Genomic DNA, 17,554 nt, shown 5'->3' with positions numbered 1-17,554 from the left:
TCCAGCTCATCCTCTTAACTGAGCACTGCCATAATGTTATGGCCACCTTACATGCAAGTGGCAAATGATCTAGGTTTGTCTGAGAGTATAGGAGGTCAAGTAAGCTCCAAGGGTGCATTGCTCGCCTTTCGACTGCGAATGCCAGGTCCGCCTGTGCACTATACCACCACTCTTTAATATTGAGTGAGTGAGAAGCGGAGTAGTATGCGCATATGTCGGCCTCACCGATCCCTCCGCAATAAGTGGACTGTGTACAGGGCCGGAGGGCCACCTGAATTGCGCCTCCTCCTCACAGGAACTAATTTAGGAGAGCATTGACTTGCTGGAACCACGATGGTCGGATGACGCACAGGAAGTTTTGAAGTCGGTACAGTATTCGTGGAAGGGAGACCATCTTGAAGATGGCTTACCGTCCATATAAGGAGATTTGGATAGAGGCGACCTCTCCTTTATCTCCTCTCTGAGGGTACACAATATTGGATGAATAATATGCAACCATGAGACAATTGGGCTTGGTGAAATGTATACCCCTAGGTAACGGAACCCTCCCTTAGCATGAGTTAATTGAGTCAACCAGGAGCCCCTCCCTTGATCTCCACAGACCGGGAACAACACCGACTTCCATGGGTTGGTTTTAAGCCCAGTGGTGTCCCAGAATACTCGCAGAATTTGCAAGATACGCAGGCTAGAAAACCCGGTGTCAGTAAGAAATAACAAGACGTCATCTGCATATAATGCAATTGTGTCAGACGTTTCTGTGGACCAGTCATAACCCCGCACTAGCGGGTACCGCCTCACCCATGTCGCCAGTCACTCAATCGCATGAGCAATTAGCAGTGGGGAAAGCGGGCATCCCTGTCTTGTGACCCGATGGATGGGGAATCGCCTCGAGTGTCCCCGCCACCCATACTGAGGCCGAGAGACCTGTGTATAAAAGACAAACATGTGAAAGAAAACGTGGGCCGAACTTAAGGGCACGCAAGAGGAGAAATAAATACTCCCAGCTGAGAGATTCAAATGCCTTTTCAACGTCCGCAAGTAAGAAGACTGCAGAGGGTCCAAGATCTGGGGCCTTCGCAATAGCAATATGGACCCGACTGATGTTATGTCGCATGGATCTGTGTGGAATAAAGCCTGCCTGGTCTGGATGGGTGAGCTCGTGGATATGTGTGCGGAGACGGTTCGCAAGGCCCTTGCAGAGGAGCTTGGGCTCAAAGTTCAGGAGGGAGATAGGGCGATATGAGGAGGGTCCCTCTGGCGGGCGCCCCGGTTTGAGGAATACCACAATTTCAACATGACGCCAATTTTGGGGAAGGATGTGTTGTTCAAGGGCTTTATGGAGTGCCTCAAGGAGGTGTGGGCCCATGAGGGTCATGTGAGATCATAGGAATTCACTTGGGAACCCGTTAAGGCCCGGTGCTTTGCCTGGTCGTAGGCCTGATAGTGCATTATTGAGTTCTGCAACCGTTATTGTTTGTGAAGTTCCTCACGAATGTGATCCGGTAGTGATTTTGGTGGTATATCTCTATGGAATTCCTCGATTTGGTCTTGGGTTATGGTTTTGTATAAAGTGCAGAGTAATATGATACGAACACTTGAGCAACTGCGGTGGGTGTGGTGCATAGAGTCCCCTCTGTGTTACACACTCCTGCATTGGGGTGGGCGACAGTGCCACTTGACAGAGGCGATGTATCATTTTCCTGGAGTTATCACCCCATTGATATATTCTGGACTGGGTCGCCTGCCAAATGCGTTGAGCTTCATTTGTATGCAACTGCTGTAGTTGCTGTTGCGTGAGGAGGAGGTCACATTTGGCATTGGTACTTGTGCCCTCTCTTACTTCTGTCTCTAGAGCGCACTGGTGTGTCTAAAGATCCACCACCTGCTCCTGGTGGCGACATTTGTCCCCAGCTCAGTGGCTGATATCCACCCCGGATTGTAGGTTCAAGGGCTTCCCATAATGTCGTACGAGAGGGGGCCGAGTTCGAGTTGAACTCTAAGTAGTCCATGAATGTTTGGCTGAGGGTGACATGGTAGGACGGATTTCTCAGGTGTCAGGGTGACATACGCCTTCTGAAGGGAGATGTACGGGGCCCTATGTGTAGCCTTAATGTTACTGGAGAATGATCCGATAACCCCCCGGGAAGGATAGAGACTCCTGTGACCCTATGCCCATACGCAAGTGGGAGGAAAAGATAGTCAATTCTAGAGAGTGACCAGTGTCCCACTGAAAGGTAGTGAAGCCCGGCTCCGCCTGATGATAGGTACGCCATGCATCCAACCACTCCCGAGTAGAGACCAAACCATGTAGCCTAGTTTCCCTTGTGCTGTGTCCTGAGCCCGCCTCCCACCACCGGTCAATAGGTGCCATGATGTCATTCCAGTCACTCCCTATAACTGTTGGGCCGTCAGGGAGCTCACCCCCAGAATTGTACGGTTTTGGCTACAAGGGTTTGCCCCAAAGGAGGAGGGGCATTGAAACTGCCAAGTGTCTGGGATTCCCATGTATTCTGACCGTGATAATGGTGAACCTCCCACCCGGGTCGGACAATATTTTGGAGATGCTGTATGGGACCCTGCTGTGTATTAGGATCGCTGTACGATGTGACCCACAGACAAATGCGGAGTGAAAAACATGGTTGAAGCCATAGCAAGCTAGGCAAGGTGCCATGGTTCCCATCATGTGGGTTTCCTGCATAAGAAGTATGTCAATTTCTAGTCTTTTTGCTTGCTTTAGAACTGCTCCCTGTTTTATTTTGTCTAGTACCCCGCGGACATTCCATGTCATGATAATGAGCCCAGCGGGCTCTGTATTAGCGGTACTCGCAGCCATCTATACCTCAAGGGGGGTGCGGGGTGTGTGTATAGGAATAGTGGTGCAGCCGTACCTGTGCTGAAACTGAACTGAACACTGCAAATCTGAATACAACTCTCCCCCCTCCTCCCCTACCCCAGTATCTCAGACAACATGAAGTATCTGTCGCGTTCAGGACGGTCCCTCGGCTCCAACTGGGGGCCCTAGGAGTTTCCCGCCAATGGTTCCCCAACGTCCCAATGCCCTCAACCATAATGGCTCAGGGTGTGCAGATAACACTTGGGGTCCACCAAGCCAAGTATTATTCCAAGGGCGGACCAACCAATCCAAGTCTATTTGTAGGCAGCCTGGGGGTATGCAACTGGGTTCACTGCGTATTCTCATTGCAGTCAGAAGTCTTCCCCCCGCGCCTGGAAGCGCCAGTTGGACCTGGACCTATGCCGTCGCTTGGAGGTGAACTCCTTCGGCCGATTCCTTCTGGTGCCTTGGGAAGAGTGTGGTTCTAGTAGAGACGGAGTATGAGGCTGGATGTGCGCAGTTTCGTTGGCCCATGTGAAGATAGCCTCTGGGTTTAAATAAATAAGGATTTATTCTTATATATTACGCGCATCCGACCCGGGTACAATAGCATATATGGAATGTTCAGTTCTCTGCGTTTGGCCGCAGTGAATGATAGGCACAGCTGCTGAACAAGCCGGTGTAATCTGGAAAGTTCATTATATTGTGGGAGTCATAAATCAGTTTATCTTTGTGGCCCCTGGCAAATTGAAGGATAGTGTCCCAGTCCATATAGTTTAACAGTTTGGCTATGAGAGGTTGGGCCGCTTCCCCTGGGGGGCCTTCTTATGAGTGCTCTGTGGGCTAATTCCACTAAAAAACAGGAGGAAAGGGAGCCCTCCGGCTGAAGAAACCCCAACCACTGTGTCAAAAAGCCCTCCGCTGAGGCACCTTCGCATCCCTCCGGCAATCCAATAAGGCATAGGTTGTTTCGTCTTGCTCGGCCCTCCGCGTCTTCCACCCATGAGGCGAGTTCCTGGGTCACTACTGTAAGCTTATTGACCTTTTGCTGTAGGGTTGTGACCGTATCTTCCACTGAAGACACTCTGGTATCCACCTCAGTGATACGGCCTTCCTGAGGTCTTGACGAAGAAAGGAAACTTCTGAGCCGACCGCACTAATCTTGTCAACCAGCATGTCAGGAGATTGCGTTATGGAGGTATGCGGGCCGACATTGTCTGGAGCAGGGCTGCCACCATCTGCCCCGTGGGGGCAGTGGTGTATTGGTCCAGTGTGCTTTGTTTCGAGGTTGGGCCCGAGATCTGGTCTTTCGTTATTTTGTTAAGGGAAGGAGGACCACACCACCACTTGTCCACCCAAGCATCCCTCTGGGAAAGGGGGTTCTCAGGATCTCTTCCCCAGGGCAGATTACTGCGAGCTAGGCCTCACGGACACAGTCTGCCCCAGGCCGCAAGCCGCACCGAGCGTAGCACGGCCGCCTCAGCAGCCCGGGAAATGACCGCAAGGCGGACCCCATAATAGCATCTCACCCATCAGACTCCCAGCTCTCCGCCTGCTCGTCTGTTGCGCTATCCCGAGGGCGGCCTCACAAGCTGTTCAGGTAGGTGTGGGCACTGGTGCGCTAGCGCCCAAGGGTTCCAGCAGAAGTCCCTGGCTGCAGGCCGATGTTGCATTGCGGGGGGACAGGGGGGAGCTTAGCCTCGGCCGTATGAATGCGCGGGGGTCCCACGTCATGGGGGCGCCCTATAAATCCTGTGGGGCTGATTGACTCAGGCTCCAATATGTGTCCCTTGAACGTCAGGCCTCCTCCACTGCCCGATGAAATTGATGCACCATCCGGTGCCACTGCTGGCGTTTTGCTAGAGACTTCCGCACTCCCAGGGGGCAACGAGTGGTCCCGCACCACGGGCCTACCGTGTCTGGGCCTGGAGCTCAAGTGGTTCAACGATTCTGGGCTGCGTGCTCCTTCACTCAGTCCTGTGGGGCACCCGCACCACTCACCTGAGGGGACTGAGGTGCTGTGCCGGAGCTTGTCACATTGTTCTGCTGAGTAGGCCCCTCGGGGACAGGCCAACCCGCCTCAGCTCCACCACATTAGGAGGGGGATGCAACCGAGACCGTACAGCCGCTCCCTACTACCACCCCAGCTCCAGCCAGGCACTCCGCCGGAGCAGTCCACGTCCCACCACTGCACCCGGGCAAGGATGGGGCAGCACCAACCGGCTGGCGCGTATAGGTGTCGGCAGCCCGTCCCACGTGCCGCCCTGGAGTGACGTGCCGAGCACCGCGAGTCGGGACGGCTAGGCCTGGGCGGCCCTGCTGCAGGATCGAGCTCTAGGGTTCCGGGCGACTCTCCTTCGACCTCAGTGTGGCCCCGGGGGCCCCTCGCAAGTTGAGTCTGCCCAACGGGTGGTAGCTGCGGATGATGCCGGATTATAGGCTTGGTGAGACGTAGCTGCTTTAGATGGCGTCTGCCATGATGGCTTCCCAAGCCGCTCTGAAAAGCTGTGTTTCTGATGTAATGTAATGTAATGTAACGCGTTTTTATATAGCGCATGGTTACCATGAGGCATCCCAGCGCTGCGACAGAATCAGACTCGAGAGGGGAAAAGGAGAGCAGGGGGTCATTTAGGGAAGAGGAAGGTTTTCAGGAGCTTCCGGAAACGCAGATGGCCAGCTTCCGCGCGCAATTTCAAGGGGAGGGAGTTCCATAGCGAAGCCGCATTCACAGAGAAGCGGCGGCCTCCTGTGCGTGCTTTCTTGACTCTCTGCACTCTCGCCAGGTACTCATTATCGGAACGCAGGGGCCTATTAGCCTTGTAGGGCGTAACTAGGCTCTTCATAATCGGGGATCCTTTACCTTGAAGAAGTTTATGGGTAATGCATAGAGATTTAAACTTAATCCTCTCCCGTATGGGGAGCCAGTGGAGCGATTTGAGAGCAGGTTTCGCTGACGTCCTAAGTGAAATACCCATTAGTAGCCTAGCTGCGGCATTTTGAGTCTGTTGGAGCTTATTGATGGTGGCTTCGGGGGCTCCTAAGAAAATCGCATTGCTAAAATCTAGTCTGGACAGAACCAGTCCTTGTACCAGGAACTTCCTCGAATGCTGCGGGAGGAGAGGAAGGATTTTGCGGGCAGACCGAAGAAGACCAAAGCAGGTTCCTGCTGTTTTGAGCGAGAGATCCTGCTCCAACCAGACCCCTAAACTTTTAATTTCTTTTTTTTGGCTGGGAGGATCCCCCAAACAGGCAGGCCAGATGGAAGTGGGCATTGAGGTCAACTTGTGGCCAAGTAACATGATTTCCATTTTTGACCCGTTTAATTTAAGGAAGGAGTCACACATCCAGGCATGCATCTTCGTCAAACATAGACGAAGATTGTCAGGGCATTGACCGAGTTGGGAAAGGGAGACGACCAGTTGGGTGTCGTCTGCGTAACTTACAATTTTAATTCCAAACGGGGCAACCACATCCTCCAGGGGGGCCATGTACACATTAAACAATGTGGGGCTTAAAGATGAGCCCTGCGGCACACCACACTGGAGGGGTATTAAGGCAGATCGTGAGTTGCCTTCCCAGACTTGAAAGGTGCGGTTAGACAGGTATGATGTTAACCAAGTCAGGGCGGCCCCCCGTATTCCCACCTCGGGCAGGCCTGGATAAGGATACGGTGATTCACCGTATCAAAGGCTGCACTCAGATCCAGGAGGATCACTGCCACCGAGTCCAAGATGCACCTTGCCTCCTCGATGACAGAGAGGAGGGCCGTGTCAGTCCCTTGGCCTGGGCGGAATCCAGTTTGAGAGTTACGCAAGAGTTCATTGGACTCCAGGAAGTGGGAAAGTTGGAAGTTCACCAGTCTTTCTGTGATCTTACTGAGTCCCGGGAGTTGTGAGATCGGCCTAAAGTTTGCATACTCCAGGGGGTCGAGATGCGGTTTCTTCAGAAGGGCCTTCACAATGGCCCCTTTCCAACTGGGCGGAACAATGCCCTGGGCAAGAGAGGTGTTAATGAGCTCAGTTGCCGGAGTGGCGATGGTAGTGGCGATCTGTTTGAGAAAACGCATAGGGTCTGGATCACTAGGGGAGCCGCTTTTGATGACAGATAAGATTTTAAAGAATTCCTCTACTGAAACTGGGTTAAAAGCATTGAGCTGGGGGCCCGCGTCCGGGAGCAAGTTGCCGGCAGAAGCAAGGCCATCCGTTTGGGGCAGAGTAGATATGATGTTTTTAATTTTTAAGTCAAAGTAATTAGCCAGTTCATTACATTTGGCTCCTGACGTATCTTGAGACAGCGGGGGGTCAGGGATCTTCAATAGTTCTTTGACAATCTTATAGGTTTCTCTCGTAGAGTTAGATGCATTTTTAATTCTCTCGTCAAAGAATACTGTTTTGGCGTTTCTGAGGGCAACTTTATACGCTCTAATAGCATCACAGTAGATATCTTTGTTTGCTTTATCCCAGTCTTTTCTCCAAATGCGCTCAAGCTTCTTACAGTTTTTCCTTAGAATTCTGAGCTCAGGAGTATACCAGGGGGCGGAGCCAGCTCTGGCAGTCTTTTTCCACAGTCTTTTTTTAGGCAGGACTAGATCCAGTGAGCTCGTGAATTTTCATTTCCACGTGAGGGCAAATGACCAGCCATCAGATCAGACGTGTAAAGGTTGGTGAAAGGAAAACCGCTTGCAAGGGAAAAGAGAAACTGCGTGTATCATGGCGAGTTGAGAAAAAGGACCCCAGAAAGTTCCAGAAGCATTCACTTACCTTTCAGCGCTACACGCCCATAAAGACAAAAAGCAGCTTCAAATTGTGACAGGTAGAAACTAAACAAAGTTGATCGTCATCATGTTCATCCAGCTAAAGTTTATGGAAGTCACAATAGAGCGACAATTAAGAGGGTGAATGTGCAATGATAATATCCTTAAAGAAGCGACATGAACTTATGGGTCTTGCTGCTTGCAAAGAAGACGAACAAACGACAAAAAGAAGTGAGTCAACAAAACAAAAGTATTCATATGGACACTGCCCCAAGATCACCTTTGCAATTGATAACAGTGCATCGATCAACATCATGCCTGTCCAACAGTTTAACAATTTGCCACCCGTACCGCGACTCAACAAATCAAGCTGGAAGGTGTACACATGGGTTGCTTCAAAGCCGCTGCCGGGTCAAGGATCATTCACGACGACCTTACGACATAAAAAGATGTCTGTGCAATCTCCAATTCATGTTCTTCAAGATACTTCCTCCAGTGCAGTGTAATTGTTGTTGACATGGGACTAATATCTATCAATTATGAACTACATACACAATCAGAAACTGTGAGTCAATTCCTGGTGTTATGTCATGGCCTAGGAAAGCTCAAGACAATGAAGATGCAACTTCACATCAACAAATACACCCTGCCTGTGACACAGCTATACCACAGAATAGCATTTCACCTGAAAGAAGCGGTCTAAAAGAAATCAGAAACGCTGTTCTAGCAAGACATCATTGACCGCTCTACTGGTCCCAAACCAGACATCCCCCATAGTCATAGTGCCAAAAAGGACAGCGGAGGTGTAGTGTGCATTTGGGTGGATATGCACCAGGCCAACAAAGCAATCGAGAGAGAAAGCCATCCAGATCCGTACACTGCCGACATGACCATGCGGCTGACCGGAGTCAAAGTTTTCTCACCTCTTGCCATGAACAAGGGATACTATCAACTCGAAATGGAAGAAAACTGTAGGTAGATTACCACTTTTTCAACTCATGTTGGTTTGATCAGATGCAAAAAGTTGAGTTTGGAGTGTCATCTGCTGTAGAAGTACTCCAACATATCATACATAGATTAATTAAACCTGTTAAGGCATGCTTTCAATTACAGTGATTATATATTGGAATTTGGGACAACACAGAAGGAGCATGATAAGGCTGTCAAACAAGTGTGACAGATACGTACAGATGCAGGTCTCACTCTAAAAGCAGGAACATGTGGATTTCACAAACCAAACTCAAGTTCTTTGGGCACATGTTCTCCAATGGGGGAATGACTCCTGATCCAGATAAAGTAAAAGCACTATTGGCCACCCAACCCCCACAAGATGTCACCACCATGCTATGATCCTTCTTGGCATGGCCAGCTATTGTTCAAGGTACATTTGTGACTTTGCCACAGCGAGTGCTCTTTATAGAGACCTGACTAAACAAAATGGCCAGTTTTGATGGTCCTCTGAAAGCAACCAAAGCTTCAAAAGGATGCTATTGAAATTGCTTACTTTGATCCTAAATTGCACACTTTAATTACTGCTGATTTCGAGCCTGATAGGACTTTGAGCAATCCTTGCTCAGCATGATGCGATCCAAATTTTCAGAGACACAGGGCGTATGCTAGCCAAAGTCTGTCTGAAACAGAAAATCCCTATTCTCAGCTAGAAAAGGAGAATGTGGGTGTGGGCCTTCAAACACTTCCATGTGTTTCTTTATGGAAAGAATGTCATGATTGTAATGGTGCTATGTGGAGCAAGATATAGACAATGGGAATGTTCCCTATGATCCTCCCAACACAGGGCCAAAGATAACAAGACCTTCTGGAAAAAAGCAGCTCACTGTTTGAACGGTCCAAAGTTGGCTTTAGAATTCACAGTCTAGCCAGAAGAGTGGATAACCCATTTTGGCGTATATATGCTCTAGGTAGTATTGAAGAATAGGGGTATGTAGACACGAGTGAAAAGGCCCCTCCGGGCAATGCTAAAGACCAAGTAATTTCCCTTGAAGAAACCCAAGCAGCCATTTGCTCCTGTATTCCAGCTAGAGCACCTGGCCCGATCGAATTCCAAATGATCTATACAGAGAGGATTCAAAAGTCTGGGCCCCGTATATTAATATTCTAACCAATGCTATTCTCTTAGGTATGGAACACCCTCTTTCTTGGAATACAGCCGCGATTATACCAATCTATAAGAAAGGTAATACGACTAACCAGGCCAGTTATAGACCCATCACCTTAATTGACTCCATGCAGAACATTTTCTGCAAGCAAGTGCTGGTTCGGATCCAGGATTTGATCTTAGAGTCTAATATCCTGACTGATTTTGAGGCGGATTTTCATGCCAATATTAGCACTCTGGATCAGGTATTCCGTTTCCAATGCATTTATTGGAGAAAAGTTGCCATTAAAGGGCAACTTCTCTCCACCTGTGCATCTTTGATCTGGTCCCTCAAGCCAAACTATGGAGGGTAGTGGCAGAGATGGATCTCCCTCAAAGCTTGGTTGATATTTTAATCTGCCTGCATTCGCCTTATCGCGAAATAATGTGAGACGTCTTGGACTAGAGGAAGGGATTGAGGGGCAGGATGCAAGAGGTTATGTTGTTAAGTTGCTGAAAGGTGCCTTCCCGGAAGCTCAGTGGCAATGGGAACTAGAGGTCCACAGGGCACACAGGTATCCTCTGTCAATTAAAAAGAAGCGGGATGGGGGACAGGATAAATTGCCGAGAGCTATGTTAGTGTTTTTAGGAAATTTCTTGGCAAGACAGGAAATCATTGAGAAAGCCAGACCGGACTCTAAAAAAACTTTTCAGGGGGTAATGTTCTTTGCAAGGCCTGACTTCTGCCACGTAACTGTGGTGACACAACGCCGGAGAGAATGAGCGGAGACGCCGTCTCGGATGAATTCACAAGTGGAACTAGCAAGAAATTCCACCGTGTTCAATCGCAGTACAATTTTCATTGAGCCCCAGGCTGAGGCCGACATAAGTCTAAATCGGGAATCCTTACTTCAGCCACAACGGTGACCAGAACTATTGAAACTATCACCACACTTCCCACATGAGATACTAATACTACAGGATTTATGAGAAACTTTTGGTCCTGAGGAGAATCCCACAATAGGGGATTCGAAACGCGTCAACCACTTTTGGCTCTTTGTCATTGAGTAATGGTTTAAAAAGACTGTCTGGATGAGATAGGACTAAAACCCTGACTGATCTTGTCTTCAAATTATCCAATTTGTTTGACTAGATAAACATGACTCATGACTGTATATGATCAAATAAGGCAGTGACGAAGGGCCCCATTTCCAAAGGTTTTGAGTTTTTTTGTTTGGGTATGAAAGCCAAATGTCTGTAGAGAGAAAGGAATATGTGTATGTGTTGTCATATTGTAAATTTGTAAAGATTTTGTGCAATTGTAAAAATATTGTGTCTCTGTATATAATGTATATATGCACGAAAATATTGTCCTGTGAAAAAGAATGAAAATAATTCAATTAGTGATTAAAATTGACTAAAATAAACTACTGACGTAAGTAAAATTGGTTTGGTATGTTTTATTCGTACCATTGCCTGATATAAAAAGTGTTGATTGCAGTCCAGCATTGGCATTTGTGTTGTTGTTTATATTGATTTGACTTAGCCTTGCTGGTTAAGAGTCAAGACCCTGTGTTGTTGCTCAGTCACGTAACTGTGGAGAGGCGGTGGCGACTCAGGCAACTAATTGCTCCCTTTCAGCGACAAGATGCAGAGGCTTACCTAATGTTCCCGGCAAAATTAAAGGTCATCATAGGAGGACGCACTAGGATGTTTTTCTCAGAAGTTAAGGCAGGGGAATTCTTAACTGAACTTACTGAGTTGCACAGGGGGGGGAGGAAAGAAATGATAAGGTAAAATGAAAAAGGCAAGATACTGTCAGTAGACTGGGGGCACAACACAGATTCAGGGCAGCGGGGACACAAAAAAGGTTGAGTAATGGAGGGGAGAGGGAGGCGACACTACAACACATAGCAGCCACACATAGGTCATGTGTGACCTATTTGCCTGTGGAAGGGGGGGTGGGAGTCCAGAGGGTGGGGGGAGGCGCAGGGAGAGGGGGAGGGGGGGGACGGTGGTGGTGATGGGAATTGGAAAAAAACAGCACAAAATGTCAAAAAACACAGAGAAGAGAATGTTTGGTTAACTATACTTAAAGATGATAGCACCAAGATGGTGATTGGGAAGGAAAGTTTTAGCAAGTATAAATGGCATTAAGGATTGCCTCCCTGAACATCTGTGGTCTCAACAACGGAGTGAAAAGACAGAAGGTGGCTGCCATGCTAAGAATGCTTAGGCTGGAAATAATCTGCCTCCAGGAGACACATATTACAGGGAGGGAAATATTCATGTTGGAGCAGATGGGGTTTGATGTCCTTGCTCACACAATGCAAGAAACTAGGACAAAAGGGGTCGCCATACTGTCTAAGAAAGGGACTGTTAAACTTAAAAGGAAAAAGGAGGATCAAGGGGGGGATGGGTTATCGTGGAAGTGGAAATACATGCTGGATGCTTTACAATTGTCTCTGTATATGGCTCCAATGATGATGAACCTGAGGTTTTTGTACACTTAGACTTAGAACTTGCATTGTGGCCAGAACCTGTATTATGTTGCGGAGATTTTAATGTTAACGGCCTGGATGGATTGGGCTTGATGGGTGGGGAAGGCTATGCTGGTCGGAAGAGGAAAACATGTAAGGCTATACACAATTTGGCGCAACACAATGCTCTGGTGGACGTGTGGGCAAAGAACAATCCAATAGGGACAGGGAGCACTTATTACTCAGCACCCCATAGAATGGTTGCCAGGCTAGACTACTTTTTTATCTCAAGCTCAATAATAAGCGGAGCCCAATTAGAACGGCTGCCAAGGATAGTTTCGGATCACAATCCGCTGGTGTTAAGCCTGCCACTGGATAACAGGGGAGGGAGAAAAAGTAACACATGGACATTTGAGAGAGGATTGCTGAGGGAACCAGGATATATGAGCCACATGCAGGAATGGATTCTATAGTTTGGGAGATTAATAGGAATTCAGCCTCAGCTGACATGATCTGGGATGCGTTCAAGGCTGGAGTTAGGGAGGAAACTCTGAGTTATACATTGCAGAGGACCAAGAAGGAGAAGATCAGGATGGATAAGAGGCTGATAGAATTGGAGAGGCTGGAAGAGCGTCTAATTACGGCCATAACCAAGCAAGAATCAATAGAGGGGATATTGCTGGAAATAGAACTGAACAAAGCAGAGGCAGGGGAAAGTTTGGCGCAGAAGGCGGTGGGAAACTTTTGGGCTAAAAAAGAAAAATGCTACGACTATAATGAAAGAGTAGGCCACCTATTAGCAATCCGGACTAGGCAAAACTTAGCAGCAGGCGAAATAAAGGAAATTAGAGATGGCACAGGGAAGGTAGTTAATAAGGTGGAAGAGGTGCAGGAGGTTTTTAGGAAATTTTACGGAAATCTCTACGATCAGAGATTAAGTAATACAGATTTGGAGATCACGGAGTATCTGGCATCCAATGTTAAGCACAGAGGGGAAAGCGAAATTAGACCTCCCTTTAACCTTACAGGAAGTAAGTGAAGCTGTGACTAATTTACCATCTGGGAAAGCCACAGGGCCAGACCAAATACCGGCAGAATTTTATAAAGCCTTTTGGGACACAGTGGGAGAGGACATGCTGGAAACTTTTAGGCAGGCACAGTTAGGCAGGGCAGTCCCACACTCTTGGGCAGGGGCAGATATCATAGTGATATTAAAGAAGGACAAACCGCCACTAGAACCAGCGTCTTATAGGCCAATCACTCTTTTAAATGCGGATGCAAAAAATTTCTCCAAATCACTTGCGCAAAGATTGAGCAGGGTTATTGAGGGATTAGTCATCACCTCACAACATGGATTCATTCCGGGGAAAGGGACAACCCAACACACCAAACAAATGATCACCATCTTGGATGCCGCGGAGGTTGCAGGAGACCCTGTCGCGGCCATATTTCTCGATGCGGAGAAGGCCTTCGACAGGGTCTCCTGGGACTATCTGTGGAGGGCCATGGAGTGGTATGGGATAGGCGGGGGCTACATTAAAGCAATTCAGGCCTTATATGAACAGCCGACGGCAAGGATAAGAATCAATAGAAGTTACACCAAGGCAGTTCAGATAAAACGTGGGACTAGGCAGGGCTGCCCAGCCTCGCCGCTGCTGTTCGCCTTATATCTGGACCCTATGCTAAGGAGACTAGCAAGTAACAACAACATCTCTCCGGTTAGGCTGCAAGGAAATGAGTATAAACTTTTCGCATATGCGGACGATGTGGCTATTGTAACACCGAAGCCAGGGAGAGCAATAATTGAAATAGAGCAAGAGGCAATGAACTTTGGAGCGATAGCTGAATATCTGATTAACAAAGGGAAGACTCAGATAGTGCAGAATAGTTTTACAACATACCAGGATGTTAGAGTGGTGCCTGAAGCAACATACCTTGGGATAAAAGTGATTACCGATTTAGACAGCCTTGTGAGGATAAACATGGAACCACTATTAGAAAAAGTAAAAAGAAATACAGAAAGGATCAATAATTTACACCTGACTAATGGGTCGCATAAACGTGATCAAAATGATCACGTTTCCGAAATTCTTGTATATTTTTAGAGCGATACCACTATTTTTTGATCATGCATGGTTTAGTAAACTGGAAGCAATACTCAATAGGCTTATCTGGGCACAGGGGAAGACCAGAAGAGCTTATCGGTTCATGGTACTCCCGAGGGAAAAGGGGGGCTGGGGGGCCCCAGACTTCAGACTTTACTATTGGGCAGCGGCCCTGCAATATTTTCAAGGGCTCCTAGGAGGAAGGGGAACTCAGCAACGGGATGGGAGACCAGGATTCACGAATGTATATAGAGCACTGATGGGGGGAATGCCGAGAACGGCTTATTAAACACGGTTGATTATGGTTACTTTAAACATACCAGATTTAAGACTCTACGAGCGGCTTATAAGGTATGGAAGGTGGTGGCTAAAAAGCTTGGAATAGGCAGATATAATAGATACACCCGACTGTACACAAATCACTCACTTCCAGGAGATATTTTTAGAGATGCGATCATGAAGGAATGGGATAACAAGGGGATTAAGAAGGTAGGGGACTTATTGGATATGGAGGGGGGGGGTTGCAATTCCAGGAAATACAAAGGAAATATGGGATAACGGGTAACAATTTTTTTAAGTATCTGCAGGTAAGAAGCTATCTGGCAAACAAAGCAGGAGGCCTATTAGGGTTTAACTACTGCAGAATGATGGATTATATTGAACGGAGTAACCATTGTACAATCCGGCAGCTATATGCGGAACTATATGTGTTAAAAAATGATGATAGAGAAAAATACGCCAGCAAATGGACGGAGAAAGTGGGATCGGGCCCTGAGGGATTACAGACATCTTTAGACTTAGGGAGGACAGTTCTATGCTCAGCAACGCTACAAGCGCAGCATTACAAAACACTGTATTCTCTATATCATACTCCGGCCAGAATTGCACGGGGGGGGACACAGGAATAACTTGTCCGCGGTGTGATTCAAGACATGCGGATATTGTCCATATGTTCGCGCAATGTCCACAACTGCATACAGTAAAGGGGGCAATTGAGGAATTCTTGGAGGGCTCACTGGGGATTAAGACTAAAATGACAGATGAATTAATAATGTTAGGGGTGTCGGCAGGTGCAGTGGACCTCCCTAGAGAATTTTTGTTTATGGTAACGGCGGTATATCGGATTGGTATTGCAAGGGCGTGGCTTGACAGGGTACCACCGACATTTCAAACATGGATAGCAAGGTTACTTTCCACGTATAATCTGGAAAAAGCTATATACGAAAGGAAGGGTAGAAGGGCGAGAGCAATGGGAGGAAGGATATGGCAACCATTAGATCGGTGGAAAAAGAGGGCAGAGTAGTGGAGGGATCGCCATTGCCGGGCTGGGAGAGGAAATTATATGTATTATATGTACTGTATCAAAGTATGTCTTCATTTTTGGAATAATACTTGTGTTTTTTTTTTCATGTGCATTCATGCTGTAATATGTATTGGAAAACGTGGTAAAAAGGGTTAAAAAACTTTAATAAAAAAATAAAATAAAAAAAAGGATATATATTAGGTTGTGGAAAAAAAAGGGAATGTTTTACACTACTTGTTATCACATTAACCCCCCTTTACATGCCTTTACTGACTATTCAGATTTGACTACACATGCTTTCCGCGGATGTATGACGTTACAACGCATACTTTTACAACGCCTACCATTACAACGAAACTTTTACAACGCAAAAACTTTTACAACGCATACCTTTACCACGCAAGATTTTACAACGCATATACCTTTACAACGCATACCATTACAACGTAAGTATTGGTAAGTATATAATAATTTTTTTAATTTAAATTAATTAAAAATATTGTAATATAATTTAATTTTATTTAATTTTATTTAATTAATTTAATTTAAATGTAATTTTATTTTATTTATAAAAAAATACCCCTGTACCCCAAAAACCCCAAACTGACCCTGAACCCTAAAAATACCTCTTTACCCAAAAACTGAAAACTGACCCTGAACCCTAAAAATACCCCTTTACCCCAAAAACCCCAAACTGACCCTGAACCCTAAAAATACCCCATTACCCCAAAAACCCAAAACTGACCCTGAACCCTAAAAATAACCCTTTACCCAAAAACTGAAAACTGACCCTGAACCCTAAAAATACCCCTTTACCCAAAAACTGAAAACTGACCCTGAACCCTAAAAATACCCCTTTACCCAAAAACTGAAAACTGACCCTGAACCCTAAAAATACCCCTTTACCCAAAAACTGAAAACTGACCCTGAACCCTAAAAATACCCCTTTACCCAAAAACTGAAAACTGACCCTGAACCCTAAAAATACCCCTTTACCCAAAAACCATAACATATAACATTTTAAAAATAATTATATACTTACCAATACTTACGTTGTAATGGTATGCGTTGTAAAGGTATCTGCGTTGTAAAAACATGCGTTGTAAAGGTATGCGTTGTAAAAGTTTTTGCGTTGTAAAAGTTTCGTTGTAATGGTAGTGCGTTGTAAAAATTGCGTGGTAAACGTTGTATACCGCTTTCCGCCATTATCAATATATACAACCACCATGGAGACCCGACCTAGCCCCCCCAAATATAACTTTCTAACATGTAATGTGCGCGGCCTGGGTGACCCCCGCAAGCGCAAACACATCCTGTCTTACCTGGACCGCCACATTATCCACTGCGCCATGCTCCAAGAAACACACCTCGCCTCCACAACATCCGCCAACTTTGCATCCCACTGGGCGACCTGTAGATGCTTCTCATCCTACTCCTACACCAGGGGCACGGTTATCCTAGTAAAACGCATGCTTCCCTTCACTCCCATCAGATCCTACGGGGACCCACAAGGCCGATACAGTATCCTGTGGGGCCGATTATCGCCCAATCTATAGCCCTGGTCTCTTGCTATGGCCTAACACTGAAGATCCGGAATTCTTTCAGATACTTTGGGGCAAAATACTCGACATTGGATCCACACACTTGTTATGGGGGGAGACTTTAACGTCACCTTGGACACAACAATAGACAGAGTGCACCCACAACCTCATCACTACTCTAATACACATTACACCCTCAACCGTATTGTGGTGGATCATGATCTAATTGACGTCTGGCGTACCCTTCACCCACAAACTCGAGAGGGCTCCTGCTTCTCCACAGCTCATTCCTCCTGGTCACGAATAGAGGGGTGGCTACTTACCAAAGGGTTAGCGCCCTGGCTATCACATGCCTCTCACCATTCGCGCACATACTCCAACCACTTACCTGTCCTCCTTACCATCACGCTGCCTCATGAGGAATCACCATATATTTCCTGGCGC

The sequence above is a fragment of the Lissotriton helveticus genome, chromosome 7 (assembly GCF_964261635.1).
Source record: "Lissotriton helveticus chromosome 7, aLisHel1.1, whole genome shotgun sequence".
NCBI lineage: Eukaryota > Metazoa > Chordata > Amphibia > Caudata > Salamandridae > Lissotriton > Lissotriton helveticus.
This window is presented reverse-complemented; position numbering follows the sequence as displayed.